This window comes from Pteronotus mesoamericanus, unplaced genomic scaffold (assembly GCF_021234165.1).
Source record: "Pteronotus mesoamericanus isolate MK-2021 breed Mesoamerican mustached bat unplaced genomic scaffold, CSHL_Meso_final contig_50, whole genome shotgun sequence".
In the NCBI taxonomy this organism is placed as follows: domain Eukaryota; kingdom Metazoa; phylum Chordata; class Mammalia; order Chiroptera; family Mormoopidae; genus Pteronotus; species Pteronotus mesoamericanus.
The window spans coordinates 18,819,503-18,834,812 of record NW_026555186.1 but is presented as its reverse complement, the minus strand read 5'-3'; the positions used below and the strand labels follow the sequence as shown (position 1 = coordinate 18,834,812).

Genomic DNA, 15,310 nt, shown 5'->3' with positions numbered 1-15,310 from the left:
TGTCCCGGGAAGAATCCCTGAAAGGAGTTACCACAAAAGAATAATAATGATGATTGGAAGCACATGTACTGAAGAGGGGTGGCGTGCGGGGAGGCATCATGGGGAGCTGTGGGTGTGTGGCAGCCATTCTCGCCCAGAAGGTGTTCGTTAGTTGTCGCAGAGAAGATTTGGAGAGAACACTCACGTGTGCCAGTCAGGGGAGTCACGCGGAAGAGCCCAGGCAGGGCAGATTCCTGCGGAGGGGAGAAGGGGCACAGCGCACAAATGGCTCAGCTGGAACTGCTGGGCTCCAGAGCCCACCATTCACCCAGAAGACAGCAGGGAACAGAACATGGCAGTTAAACAAGGGAAGTCCTTACTCCTCCAGAAGCCAAAAGCAGGTGTCACGGAGACACCTGGCTGGGTACATGCAGAGGATGCTGGGGACTGGCTCACGCAACCTCCACTCCAAGCTTCTCCAGGGGACCATCCTATACTGCAGGCAGCATGGGAAAATTGAGCTACCCATCCTCCTTTGCAAGTCGGGGTCCAGATAAGATTAGGTTCCACCAATCAGGGGCACAGGCGCAAGACCACAATGTAAAGCCCAGCGAGGTGGGGTGAGAGGCCAGGCACGAGGTCTTTGTCGGCTGGCCCTGGTCATGGCAGAGGCAGGGGTCTCTTCAGCGGGCAGGCAGGGGCACAGCCGGCCCAGCAGCGTGTTGCAGTGCGAGGGTAACTCTGCAAGCTGGGATTCTTCTTGGGGGCTCTGGCAAGAGCCTGCTTCAAAGTATTTGTGGGTCACACCATACCTATAGTTAACCCGCTCCTGTTTCAGCGAGCTAGAGGGATTTCTGTCACCTGAACCAGCACAGGCAGCGGTTGGACCTAGCATATTTGACACCTGAAGTGGATCACTTTTTTCACGCCCTCCTCTATGTGACAAAATTATCTTCAGTGATAATCACATAAGACTCAGTAATTATTATTATTCTCACTTCATTCATTTTAAAACATTTAAAAAGAATATATTTCTATTTTAAAAATATTATTTGAATCCACTCAAATTCTTCATGTACGAACAAAACTGCGCATTTACAAAATTTTAAACAGAAATTAAAATGCCAATTCATCGCATAGAAGAACAGAATGAATTAACTGAGGTTTTGTTTCCTGGCTTTGCAATCCCTGAGCTCTCAGCATTTCTCTATTGCTTCAACGCAGGAATACCTAGCATCGCAGGGCCGGAGGCACAAACTGCCGGAAGCCAGGTCAAACCATCTAACACTCTTCTTACTGGGGGTCTTCCTAATTAACTTTCATGTGGGATATAATATTTATTAAAGGATAAGTAATAAAAATATGCTAATTTGAAGTGTGTATACACACCCACACAAATATGTGAACATACACAATTAAAGTTCAAAAGTCACCACGGCGATTGTTTGGAATGCGGACCCACAAAAGATTTGAAGGAAGGAGTATTTTATCACTGACATTGTTTAGAATTGCCGGCATGGGGATAATAAAAAGCAGACTGACTTACAGTCGATTTTATTATTGGTTTTAAATTCTCAGCAGACACTGCAGCCCCGCGCCGCGAGCACCAGCCAGGGGGCCTGTTCGCGCAGGCACCACGGCACCTGAGCCACGGAGGTCGCTGAGCCTGGAGGAGCCTGATCCCAGGCTTGGGGACACCAAGGGGGACACGGGGTGTGAGGGGAAGTGCTGGAGGGTGAGCCTGAGACACTGGGGCTTTCACCGCACATGCCGGGGGGGCCTCAGCCAGAGACCCTTGTGACTCCAATATCGCTGGAGCATGAAGGTGCCCTCCCAGGTTGCCTTTGGTGAAGAGGAACCGAGAGCCCAATGCTCTGTTGAAACTCTGGTGCCGGGTTCTCAGTAGCGAAGTGACTCACGCACCCGCGTGTGATAGAAATGTGTGCTTCAGCATAATTAAAAATCATTTCATGTCACAAGTCCTTGAGGGTACGCACAAGGACTGGAATCCATCGATGTTAACTCTGCCAATGCCAAAACTGCACGTCCATCTAAACCCCGAAATCCCCTGCTTTGCCAGGCAGATGAGCAGCATGCAGACGTGCCCCAGGGGACAGGAGTCCCCCAGCAGAGCACAGCCACCGCGCAAGGCCGCAGCCCGGCACCTGCTCTCTCTCCCTCCAAGTGGCCGCCGCCCTGAGAGACATCGAAAGTGCTTTGAGGGCAGAAACTGAGTTTCCGCCCAGTGACCCTCATGGTCCCCAGTGGAACAAGTCTGATGAAAGGCTAATTTCCCAGCTCTGGGGAGAGGCAAGTTTGTCTTTTCTTCTGTACATGAGAGACCTTTAACAAAAAGGTACAGACTTGCAGAGTTCAGCTACAATCAGAAGCCAATTTTACCACTGGCCCTTGAGACCCTGGGAAACGAGCAGGGAGCCTCTCCCTAGACAAAGAGGACAGCAGCTACTCACCACCGCAGGAGGGCCCGGGGCACTGGCAGAGAAGCTCAGGCGTGCATGGTCCGATATGCGCGGGCCCTCCGAAGGCTCTGGGCAGCGGTGGGCCAGGAGGCCATCCGCAGGTCCAGGAGACGCAGCCACCGCGGTGGGCGCGGACCGGCAGCCTTCCTGCCCGGCACTGCCCAGGAGAGCACCACGAGGACTCCACCCTGTAGGACCAGTGGGCGCTGGTGGGAGTTGTCCAACCAAAAGAACCGGCAGGAGACTCAGGGCCACCCAGCCCACGACTCATGCCCAGGACTTGGCGAGTGAGGCTGCCCAGCTCAAGCATTTTAAACACAGCATTAGCACCTTCGCTCAGATTGTGGTATTCCTGTCAAGTAGTGTCAGCCAGCCTTATATCTAAGGGACTACAGGCCTTAATTACTCAAGGGAACAGTGTGGTGGCCAAAACAAAGAAAGGCTTGTTACAAAGGCCCCTTTGTTGAAAGGACCTTTGCCTGGATTGCTTCAGGCACCCCTTATACTACCAGTCACCGGCTGCGAGCTGGGCAGCAGAACAAGTCCAAGTAACCCTGTAACCCTCCCGGCTTTCAGAAGACCTATATATAGCTCAGGTTTCCTGGCTGTGTGATCTGGGACAAGTCACAGACCCTTCCAGAGTCCCCCTTCCCTTATGCATAAAATGGAGCTCATCAGTGTAAATTGCACTCACTTTCTCCAGGTCTGAGGGCTGAGAGGCCCATAGCTTGTGGCCCTGGGTGGTGTCCATACGCTGACAAACAGTATTCGTACCCTCCAATGGTAGGCAAAATTAAATGGTACTTTTACCTATGCCCTTATCCCTCTAAATCCCACATGTAATAAACAGAAGAATGTGACTGTTACGGGTATTTTTCCTTTTACCCATCTAGGATCCAACAGTCTCCCTGCCTAGAGGAACAGGGCAGAAACCCGTCTCCCACTGGTAAGTGAGAAACTCCAACCCCTAGAAACAGAGACGCAGGCAGGTGATCCACCTGCCAGATCCCACCTCCTCAAACTTGGTGAGAAGAGTGGGATCCTGAGACAAAAGTTCAAGAAGGACCAATGTTCTTCTTGATGCTCGTGGAGTCAAGAAACTAGGCGCTGAAGCCAGGGGGAGGGGACGCTGCGGGGTCCTAGCCAACTGTGCCTGGGGGTGGACCTGGGCTGTACCTTTGCTTCCCCAGCCCTGAGGTCCTGCTGCTTTTCCGAGCTTGGTTCTGCCTTCTGTCAATTCTGTAAGCTCGTGGATGACTAGCCTTCCAATACATTTCTTTTCTGCTTAACCAGATTTGGGGCCTGTCGTTGTAACCAAGAGTCCTGCCTGATCCTGTAAAAGATACAGCCAGGGAAGAAGTTACCCAAAATATACAACTTTTAAAAAATCTGCCTACACAAATATATTTATCACAGTATTATGCAAAACTGAAAATGGGAAAAGATCTCATACCTCACAAGGGTGAAATAGTTAAATAAACGCTGATCCATTCCCTTGGATATGTGGAATTCTCCTGGTTCTGGTGCCCCAGGGCCTTGAAGGAGGACCCTGCAGAGCAGGGACCCAGAGTTTGAGTAGGGCTACTGCCCAGCTGGTACTGCACGGTGGGCAACTGGCTATTCATGAGGAGGGAAAACATGCCGGGCGTGTGTGTGCCTCGCAGCCTGGGTCTTGTGGCCTTGGGTTGCATCAAACCAGGACGGAGCTGCATTGACATAAGCAGGGGAAGTGGCGGCCGCAGAGAGAAGTTCTGAAGGAGGCGCGAAAAAGGCGACCTTAAGCCTGTGCTCAAGAAATGTGCACTTCTCCTGTATCATCAGAATAGTGGGTGCGAAGATGACACAATAACAAGGGAAGTAAGCGCTCATGAGACAGACAGACAAATAAAAACAGGATAAGAAATTGTATGGACAAGATATTTGACCAGCTTCCCCCAAGAATATAAGCTCCCCAGGGGCAAGAATTTTTATCTGTCTTGTTAAGGGTCCTATATCCAGATGCGAGCAATAGTAGGCACTCAACTAACACTGTGGAGTGAATAAATGAGTGAACAAACCAACAAACAATTTGCATGGGGGAGGGGGGAGGAAAAGCACCTTCAAATGTTGTTAGTGACTGTTGTATGCTAGTCAGACTTTTTAAAGCTTTCTTTTTTTTATTTCCAGGATTTTTCTTTATGTGGTTTTATTCATTTTCCTGAGGGGAGGGGGAATGTATTTTCTTAGCCCAAATCACTAGTAGGTGACCCAACCTCTAATATTCATGTTCTTTTTCAAGAAGCCTAAGTTACTACCAAGAAGAGCGGCGATAAGGGCAAAGGAATGTTTGCTCCCCTTGCCAAGTAGAAATGCTGGCCAAAGCTGTCCATTAGGAGCTGCTCCTTTGGTCAGTAAATGCTGCCTTTCTGTGAGAGCAGCGCCAGTCTCAGGGCCCCACAGCCTCGGAGCAGTGGGCCCAGGCCACACCCAAGCCCTCGCCCTCCCCCATTCCTCTTGGAGTCTTCTCTCCTGCCTCCTTAGCAGGGCAGGACCTAAGCAACAGCAGACTGAACAGGGAGTTCAAAAGAGTCACCACCCCACCCGACTGGCATTCAGCTGAGGCCACCAGCTTAGCAGTTGGGATCCCATCCCACCTCAGAATGACTAAGCAGGGAAATGAAAAAGCTGACCGTGAACTCGGCAGCAGGAAGGAAAGAGGATGTGACACCGCCCCCCGCTCCCACACACACCCCTTCCCAGGTGAGCTTTGAGGAAAGGACTCTGCTGCAGATCTCAGGGCTGGGCTGGCTCTGGCCACCTGCTAACACCACCTGCCTCTGTCTCTGTCTCTGTCTCTGACTCTCCTTCCCTTAGCATCTCTGTTTCTCTTTCTCTCTCTCTCTCTCTCACACACACACACACTTTCTTCATGATAACATGAATAAAGCCACCTGAGGAAAATGCTGGACATAGAGAAAAGACATGCTGTAAAGCACACCCTGCACAGGCTTAAGGTCGCCTTTTTCGCGCCTCCTTCAGAACTTCTCTCTGCGGCCGCCACTTCCCCTGCTTATGTCAATGCAGCTCCATCCTGGTTTGATGCAACCCAAGGCCACAAGACCCAGGCTGCGAGGCACACACACGCCCGGCATGTTTTTCCTCCTCATGAATAGCCAGTTGCCCACCGTGCAGTACCAGCTGGGCAGTAGCCCTACTCAAACTCTGGGTCCCTGCTCTGCAGGGCCTTCCTTCGAGGCCCTGAGGCACCAGAACCAGCTGGACATGTTCCCGCCTTCAGAGTTCTGACTCTCAGCTTCATGTGCTCCCTCCTCCAAGCTGCTCAGGTGCAGGTGCAGAGCCAGCCAGGCCACGGCCCTTCCGAGAGGCCTGGGTTCCCGCTTGGCGGGGCCCCTCCTCCAAGCTTCTAGGCGCTAGTAACGCCAGCCTCTGGCCCGCTCCCCTAGCCCGTGGGATGGTAGCTGCTTCCTGCAGTTAATATCTCTAAGATACCTCAAGGCCCCTTCTTCGCCCATTCAGTCTGCTAATACCAGATTAATTAATTCCCTTTATTAAATTCCTTCTTTAAAAATAACTATGGTGATCAACTCCTTACCTAAATAATGTGTAAATGATGAAAAGATTTTCTGGAGTGATATTAACAATTTCTGTTGCCTTGGTTAGTTTTACTGTATTGAATTTCAATTCACTGAATTTTTTCCAATTATACTATAATTTTATAATCTTAAGAATGTGCTGTGGTGGTTTCTGTTTTCCTGAACAGACTCCTACACTGATATAGGAGAGAAGCCATTAGGGAGAGATGTGTCAGCTTGAACTGCTAGTGAAGACAGGTTGGGGTGGTTTGACGGAGTGGCCCACCTCCTCTTCACCTGGGGCAGGGGAAGAGCTTCCATCATACTCCAATGACAATCGTCAACAAACTGTATTCAAGACCTAATTGGAAGTTACCACCCACCAAATTGTCCAAGTCACTGACCGTTTCTTATGTTCTGAGGGGTTTTAGGTAGGTACAAATGAACAGTGGAGGAACATATGTCTTTTTAAAAAGCCAGGGATTCCAGAACTCCTGAGGAAAGAGGGTCTTGGCAAGGCCAGAAGACCGAACTGGAGAAGAGAATCCTACAGAACAAATATACAGAAGGAGTTAAGCAACCTCATTGTTCATAAAGACCAAAGGGAGGCCACCACACTCTCAGTTGGTGGGGGGAGGACTATTAAAATCACAGGTGGTTGTAATAACCACACATCCACTCAGTGCTGAATTTCCAATCCCTATCTCCTTACTTTGGGAGCAATTAGTCTCGGGTGAAAAATGGCACTTGCAGCTAATTGCACCTGCAATTACCTACTTCCGGGTGCAATTAGCCACTTGAACCTAATTCTGAGTGTGCAAGTGTTTAATTTCATACGTGAGGAGGTGATTCCAGATACAGTTAGTTGTGCCCTCAGTCTTTGCACCTGCAACTAATTGTGACTAATAAAACAAGTCTTCATGCAAGTCAGGTTGAAGGCCCATACGGTGACCCGGTTTGGGGGAACCAAGAGCTGGCTTGGTTGGGCTGGTAGAGGTACACATGAACTAAAGGGAACAGAAGAAAAAATTATTAGAAGTTGTCATTCTTTGGCTCTATGGTCATGTGATCCATGTCTCCTTCCTATAGTCATGCTCCTCCCAGACTACAGAATACAAAGTCAGCCAATGAGAGGCCTGGCTCAGCAAAGATAAGAGAGAAACTGCTCTGCTGACACTGAGGAACATCCATATGGCACAGGTCAGAACTGCATTCTAGCCAATTCTCCACTAGTTGAGTTAATTCTGAAAATGTTATTCAAAACACTGAAGTAGCAGACATTTACTGATATCCTACAATGTGCTAAGTCATGTAGTGAACTGAGAGATTAATAGGCATGCACCTGCCTTCAATTTCATGTCCATTCCACAAATATTCACTGAGTAATTATTTTTGGCCTGTGAAAGGACTCATGGACTTCTTGGGAAAATCCGTTTATTCTGTCTTTCTACAAAGATCTATTTACTGAGCTCTCTTGGAATCCACATTCAAGTGGGAAAGACAGATGCTAAACAGCTATTTACACACTTAATGTCCTCACTAGAGGGCCATGAGAGTGCCTGATTGGGGCCCGCCCTGTGCTGTGAGGTCCAGGTAGGCTTCTTTAAAGAACTGATGCTTGAGTTGAGATTTAAAAGCTGAGTAGGAGTTACCTACACAAAGGGGCTAGGTAGAGGGGGTTCCAGGCAATGGAAATGACATGGCAAAGGCTCTCTAAGGCAAGAAGGAGCACGTCATTACTGAGAAATGGAAAGAAAGCCAAAGTGGCCAAAGCAGAGGACAGAGGAGAGGGTATGAGTTTTAGATGATGAGTGAGAAGAGGTTCTTGAAACTACCCAGTGATGTGCCTCACAAGAAAACTGATGACAATCCCTGCCAGAAAGGGGAGCACCGTGTGGCCTCTCAGCATTAGCCTAGAGGGAATCTTGGTATGAATTACATTTTTGCCTCTCTCCCTCTAATTTCACCAATACCAACATGGACCCTGGATCGGTCAGAAGGGAGATGAGGTATAGGGAGAAAAAAAATTGCAAATCTGCCTCTCCCTCACAGCTGCACATCCCTGAGTTTAAGCTTAGGTAAGTAACTTTGATTTGGAGGTGAGATTGAAGTTCCACATTCGACTGAACCAGACTTTTAATACTTGAAAATAAATCTTATTTTCCAAACTGAGGCTGGTCTAATAGTTGGAAGGGATCTAGAAAGTGATGGGATGTGTGTGAGGTGTTTCTGAAGGATGGGAAATAGGGACTCACTTGAGCAGATCTGAAGGTTGTACGTCGAGAGACACACAGCCTCTTTGTGACTCCATTCCATGGAGGTCTGATGGGGCAGGGAGCGTTCCACAAAGAAAGGAAGGTCCCACGCTGCTAGGACTTGGTAGAAAGAAGGATCCAGAGGGTGCAGAGGAGGGTAGAGAAGAGGCACTGCAGGAGAAAAATGGTGGGAACACAGGGGATGAGGTCTGGTCTCTGTTGGGTGGGAAATTTCAAAAAGCCAGGCCTGCCTAGACTGGATGGTCTGAGGTGTGAGCAGTGGGGTTGGGTTAACATGGGGTAAGCTCACATGGGAGGTAGCCTCGAAGGCCAGAAAATAGGAGGTAGGGGTCTCTAGCATAAAACCTGCCTTCTTCTTCAGACTCTTAACAAGCCGTAAAGTGACTGAGTTTGAGCCTAAAGTATGTGTGTGGGGTGGGGGGAGCTGGCCAGGCAAGCCTCCTCCAGAGCTGAAATTACAGTTTTCCTCTCCACTTTCCTCTCTGTGTATTGGGTGGTGGGATGATGAGAAGTCACCATTGTCAGGACATTCTGTCTCGATCTCAGCCCCTTTGCCAACACTCCTGGCCAAGGTTGGACATGTCTTCAAGGGCACAGGGAGAATAGGAGGATCCCCTCTTTTCCTCCTTCCTCTCTTGTGGACAACATTGGCTCGATACTCATCAATTCAGCTACTCCTTCCTTAGCACAGAAGAAGACAACGTTTCCCAGCCTCCTTTGCTGTTAGAATCATGGACCTGGATTCTAGTCAAGCAGCCAGTACAGCTCTGGCCCCTAAAACATTCCATCTAGCCTCCTGCTCATTCTCCCCTCCCAATTCACGAGGCTGGAAATAGAGGACTTCAAGTGGTGGAGACACACGATGGCAAGACACTGCTTCCCTGCTCATCAGACCTGCACCAAACCGTGACACGAGCATGGAAGAAACATGTGCTGGGTTAAGCCACTGAGGTGTGGGCTTATTCATTACTGCAGGTAGCCTACTCCACCTCAGCGTGGCTATCCCCGCCCCAACCCATGTTCCCAGCCCTCTTGTTTCCCTCCTTCCTGCCCACTTCCCACTATCCTCTTGGCCTTGTCCATTTTTCACACAGTGGAGTGTTATAGCTCTAGAGGTGGGGAAAGAAGACCCACAAAAAAAACACTTAGGCCTTTCTCCTCCTCGCCCACACTATCGCATGGCTACTTCTCAGTCTTGGCTGGTTCCTCTTCCTGGAAGGCTCCTCTCCCAGATGTTCGCTCAGGTAGCCTCTCCTGGGCTGAAATGACCCTTTCTCAAAGAGACTTGGGGCCACCTGCCCAACTACGTACCATCACTACACTCTCCTTTACTGCCTTCGGGGTGCTTACCAATTCAGGAAATTATCTTGTTCATTGTCTGTCTCCTTCTAGGGTGTCATCTCCTCTAGAATAAGGTCTAGGTTTTTTTATCTCGCTGTTTCTTTAATGCCAGAATACGCCCACACCTACTCAATAACGAAGCGTGGAACGACTGAATAACAAATGAATGAATGAATGAATGAATGAACAGACGAACAAGTGAACGAATGATGAATTAAAGGGTATGAAGATTTATATGTCCAAGTTATCTAGTCTCGCTTCATTTACAGAAATCAAGCCCTTTTCCCTAAAAAGGGGGAACAGAAAAGCAGCTATGACACAAGCTGTTTCTGGAGTGCTGAACTTGGATATGATTTATTCTAATGGAAACTCTGGGGGAATTGTTTCGAAGGGATCCATAAAACAAATGTCATTTTCACCTGGAGAATTCACCCAACCTTCTAACCAATTTCAAATATAGTTTTTTAATGCAGATTTGACAAATTTGAAATCTCTTACACAAAGCCATTTATCATCTAATGTGTGCCTGCCCTGTTCCACAATTTAAGTTATAGCTTTTTAATGGGGTAAAACATTTCTATAAAATCATCAAAATACCTTTAACCAAAACTGCCTATAAGAAACTGACGAGATTCAAGCATTGACTCTACCCCTGAAAACGTCAGCTTTGCCATCAGCACCTTGGGCACGTCTAATAAAAGCAGCTCAGGAGGTATAATGAATACCTAATGAACCATTTTGTATGTCTTTGTGGTCTCTCGAATTGGAAATAAATCAATGAGCCTTACAAAAGTGCATATTTTAGTGGTGTATTCATAAACAATAATCTTGTTTTTCTATCATGACTCGAGCGTCATTCTTTTTATAACATGACTGGAGATTTAATAATTTATTTTATACATATATCACCCAGAGCTTAAAGGGGGAGGGCAGCCTAGTGTTTGATTTTTAAAATGTCCTTGTGTGTGGAATCTATATGGATCATAAAGGTAAACCATAGCCCTCAAGATCTGGTAGTGAACACAGGATATGGGAATGGTAACTGTAAACAAAGTCTGGAAACTTCCAGGAATACTATACATGGCAGCCTAGACTGAGTGCCGTGGACTAAATGAGGGAAAACAGACTAAAATGAATTGTGCTTTAGAGACAATGTCGCTGAGGCCAGGCTGGTCCTCCCGGCTGGCTCAGCCAGAGGCAGCGCGTCTCACTGGACTGGAACAAAGTCCTTGGCAGTGGGGCAGTGTGTTCCCCGGCAGACCTCCCTCCGACCCTGCCGCAGGGTTCGGCCGGGTTGTCCCACCCGCTTCCTCAGCTGGCAGTGGGTGAGTTGCATCCCCTCCTGTTGGCATGGCCTCAAACCCTGTGACCCAAAGCTGCTTCTCTACCTCAGCAGCTTCCCTTCCAGAGGCCAAATATAACCACCCCTTTCCCGACTCACAAAACTTCCAGTCAGACGGCGGTGCTCAGGGACAGCCAGCCAAAGTGCGTCTCACCAGCCCAGGCCACAGCCAAAAATAACAGCCACTTGGTTAGTATGGGCTGTAGGGCTCTTTTACCCTGTTGTTGGGCCTTTGTTTCAAGTTATTTTTTGTTTTGGTTTTGTCATTTGGAAGTAAACAGAGTAACTGAAGAAGTTGCTACATCAACAGCCCACATCAGGCTCACGAGTTTAGCCCCAGTTGTGGTGGGTCATGAACAGAAAGGTATTCGTCTCTTAACTCTCTCTGGTCACCCACACAAAGAGAGTCTAGCAAGTGCATGTCATCCCTACTCTGTCCAGCAGAGACTCCTGCGCGGCCATGCTGGGACCCAACCACCAGGCTGTGTTTCCTCCTCGGTCCAGCTGGAGTGGATGGAGCAACTGAAAGAGGCTCATCTGCAGGGCTAAGTGGGGTTGCTTCCATGTTTCTACCTATGATGCATCTGGGCAGCAGACAGACCTTGGGCCCCAGAGCACTGTCAGCTCAGTGCCCTCCACTAGAACTAGAATGACTTAAATTATTCATCTATGTCTTTAAAAGTACACAGTGTTCAACAACAACCAAGCCCACTTTTGATCTGTCTCCTGACACACACAGCTCTTGTCAACCAGGTCTCATTGCCGGCCAACAGACACATCTTGTTAAATCTTACCTAGCATGTGACGCTAAGTTGAAACATGCTAAAGAGGTCCGGGCTGGGAGAGGTGATTGTTTTCTCCATATCCTACTTCCAAATGTAACGAATAATAAGCAATTGTGCAAAACCATAACCTTCAATTGTCGGAACATCTTTGTACTTTTGTTCTTCCAAGACAGAAGGTTTTCTGGCATTATGTTTCTAAAAATACTCCCTCAATTTCTACATGTGCGTGCATATCACACAGATACGTCTCATTTCATGTCATATTGTATTCTGTCCCAGGATGAATAAATAATTTATTCATTTAATACATTTATCAGCTCTCGCGAATGTGTGTGTACACACCCTATGTGCTAATGTCAAAGACGTCTTTTTTTTTCTTTTTTATTGAATTTATTTTGGTGATGTTGGTTAATACAATTATAAAGGTTTCAGGTGTTCAATTCCATAATACATCATCTGTCTACTGTATTGTGCTCGCCACCCCAAGTCAAAGATGTCTTCTATATTAACAGAAAGCAAGCAACCTCTTGGGTGTTTCTCCACCATGAAATTAACTCTGCATCTTACTTATCAAATGAGTGGGGAGAGATAACAGGTCCCTGTTCCTTACAGAACAGTAGGCACTAGTCTACACCAGAAAAGGAGTTATATTAAGAATTTCCCATTACATATTTTCTGAAGTTGCTCCCCTTCTTTTCTTTTTTCTAAGGAAGGTGTTTATTACTTCAGGGCCACATAGATAATAGAGGGAATAGGGTTCCTAAATTTCAATTCGTTCTGTTTAGGTTGCCTTTCCTTGGACTATTTATCGTGCTTGTCATCAAGAACTGCTTTTGAGCACCTAGCAGTGCCAAGCGTGCTACCAGGTGTGTGTGTCTGGCAGTCCTCACCTCCACTGCTGTCCACAGGCTCCAACTTGGATTTAACCACCATCATCATTCACACCCTCATGGCAGCAGCAACTTGGGGTGCAACCAGCAATGACAAACAAGAATGAGCACTGGGGCAAGCGGCTGCCATGGGGTAAAGCCATGTGACTACACCTGGCTCATGTTTGTCTTTCTGCTGCTGCTACCTCTCTCCGCCCATCTTCCCCCTGTGGAAGGCTTCCGTGTTCCATCGACGCCATGAAAGAATCACCAGATTAATTCCATCTTCAAGGAAGGGATCTCAAAACACCAAGCTCCTTTTAAAGATAAGGAAATGGAAGCCCTGAAGGGTAAGTTCCTTGGCCAAGCTCACCAGGTAATTGTTGGCAGAGAAATGACTGGAATCAAGTAACTGAGCCCACTTTCCAATGCTCTTTCCACTATACCAGTGGCTTTTCAACATTTGTTAGCACAATCCGTGGCATGAAACAAATTCTATATCACGACCCACAATGTCTACATGTATATGTGACTAACCCTGAAGTCTCACAAAGCAATACTTATCTTTACTGTATGTGATGTATTCGGGTGTTTTCTACTGCAGTATATTCATTTAAAAATATTCTGGAGATTGCTTGCCAGCATGTGTACTAAAATTGGAACAATACAGAGAAGATTAACATGGTCCCTACACAAGGATAACATGCAAATTTTCCCATATTTTTTGTACATTTACCAAATGTTCCTTTTCTTTCCAGGGATAATATTTATAGATATACAGTCAAATAATTTGCATTTTTTCTAATTAGATACATCGGCTGAATGTCTCTGAAGGTAGGAGTTAAATTAGATACAGGGAGTAGGGTGGAGAAGGGAGGGGCGTGTCCCTTCCAGCTCTAAACTGTCCTGACCTAATCAGGAAAAATCCTATTGTCTGATCTGTCCTTAATTCCAAAATGCAAAAGGCTTAATGGAGAGGACACTAGGTCTAGCCCTGGCTCCACAATCTTCCAAGTGTGTAGCTTTGGGTGAGTGTTCTCTGGGTTCTGTTATCTCATCTGCAAGATCAAGCTGTTGCTAATTGACAGAGTTCTGAGAAGTGAATGAAATAATGCAAATGAATGCAATAAAAAGCTCTCCACACAGGACTTGTCCTGGAACAGCAATGGTCTTAAATTCTTACATTTCAGAGAAATATGGTGTCTCAAGATGTTTCTGGATTCCCATCAAAACACCTGCATAATGTATATGAATACATTTGGTATAATAAAGAAAAACTGTACCCTGGAACTGACTCATTTTTAATGCTTTTGCAGGTGTTTGGAGAGGGGGGATCAACCCTCTATCTTGAAGATGTTCAGCCTCAGAAAAGTAGAAGCCATTGAGACCAAAGATGACTCCATGCTCTTGACAGGGAAAAGTGATGAGTCACACATTGAAAAACATATTTAAGAAAGGCTGCTAATACTGAGGATGAAGAGGAAGAACTGAATGAACATGTGGTAAAATGTTCACATGCTACAGTCATGCAGAAGTCTGGTGGGACACGTGAAGTAGACAGAATGGAAACGAATTCCAGATGCCTCAACGGTGCTCCCATTTCTTTGGAATAAGGCGTCATTCTAGGTGGTTGGGATTGGTTTCAGTGTGTTCCAGCTTTGGACTCACAAAATCTGATTAATATAGATGAAAAATTGACACAGAAATTACTTTTGAAAATACTCAAAATGTCTGCAGGGGCCTTGCCAAGAATGACAGTTAGAAGGACTTCTGACAGCTGGGAACACCAGGCTGAGTCATTCAGAAGTTGGCCGTGATGCTGTGCTCGGAGCTTCTGTGGCTGGGGTGGGCAAAGGCATCACTGCACTGCGAAGGGAACCAGAGCAGAGGTGATCACAAAGGTCCTGAAAAGGACGGGGACCCTGGCATGGGCAAAGCGGGTGGAGGTGGCGTTTCTAATTCCTAAAATAGTGCAGTATCATTATTAATGAACTGTTACAGGAAGCCCAACACCGTGTTTCTTGACAGTAACCTCAGAGGAATCACCTGGAAAGAAAGACTGAAGAAAAGGTTACAGGTGTCAGTTACAGGCTTTTAATGACAAAATACTTGATGGCTTATGGCTGTCATTGTGCCTGCCCACAAATAGCATATTTTGTGTTTTTGAATAAAAAGCCATGTGTATGTCCCTTTTAAAAAATGCCAGCTAGGCTTACAAAGTTTATCCCACAACCCACCAAACAGTGTGTGGGAGAACAGCCCACCCCCCGTGGAGAAGGGCGAGGCTCGAGCACAGGCTGAGTTCCCTCTTCTCCCACGTGCTCACCTCCAGCCTGCCCTCCTCTTCCCTTCTGACCCCTCCTCTCACTGTTTCACTCATTCCAGAGCTTTCTCAGTTCCCTCTGGACCTCTGTTCCCTGGTGAGTAGCTGCCCTCAACGCTAGCCTGGGGGTGGGGAGTGGTCCCTTCTCTTCCTGTTTCCTTTGGAGACTGTCTCTCTCTTCGTTGTCTGGGCACTGCCCATCCGGCCCCTCCACTCCGCTCCTCCCAAACTCCCGGGGTCTGGAGCTGGGTGATCTATGTCCTCCTTACCTCTCAAAGACATCATACTCTTCTACTTTCATATAAATGTCTTCTCTTCCTGTGCCACCTGGTTGCCCACCAGC

The 15,310-nt window shown here is 47.4% G+C and overlaps 1 pseudogene; it reads left to right on the top strand.

Moving 5' to 3' along the window:
- The first annotated feature begins 13,275 nt into the window (after nt 1-13,275).
- LOC129074768 (uncharacterized) lies at nt 13,276-13,369 on the top strand (annotated as a pseudogene).
- The last annotated feature ends 1,941 nt before the right edge of the window (nt 13,370-15,310 follow it).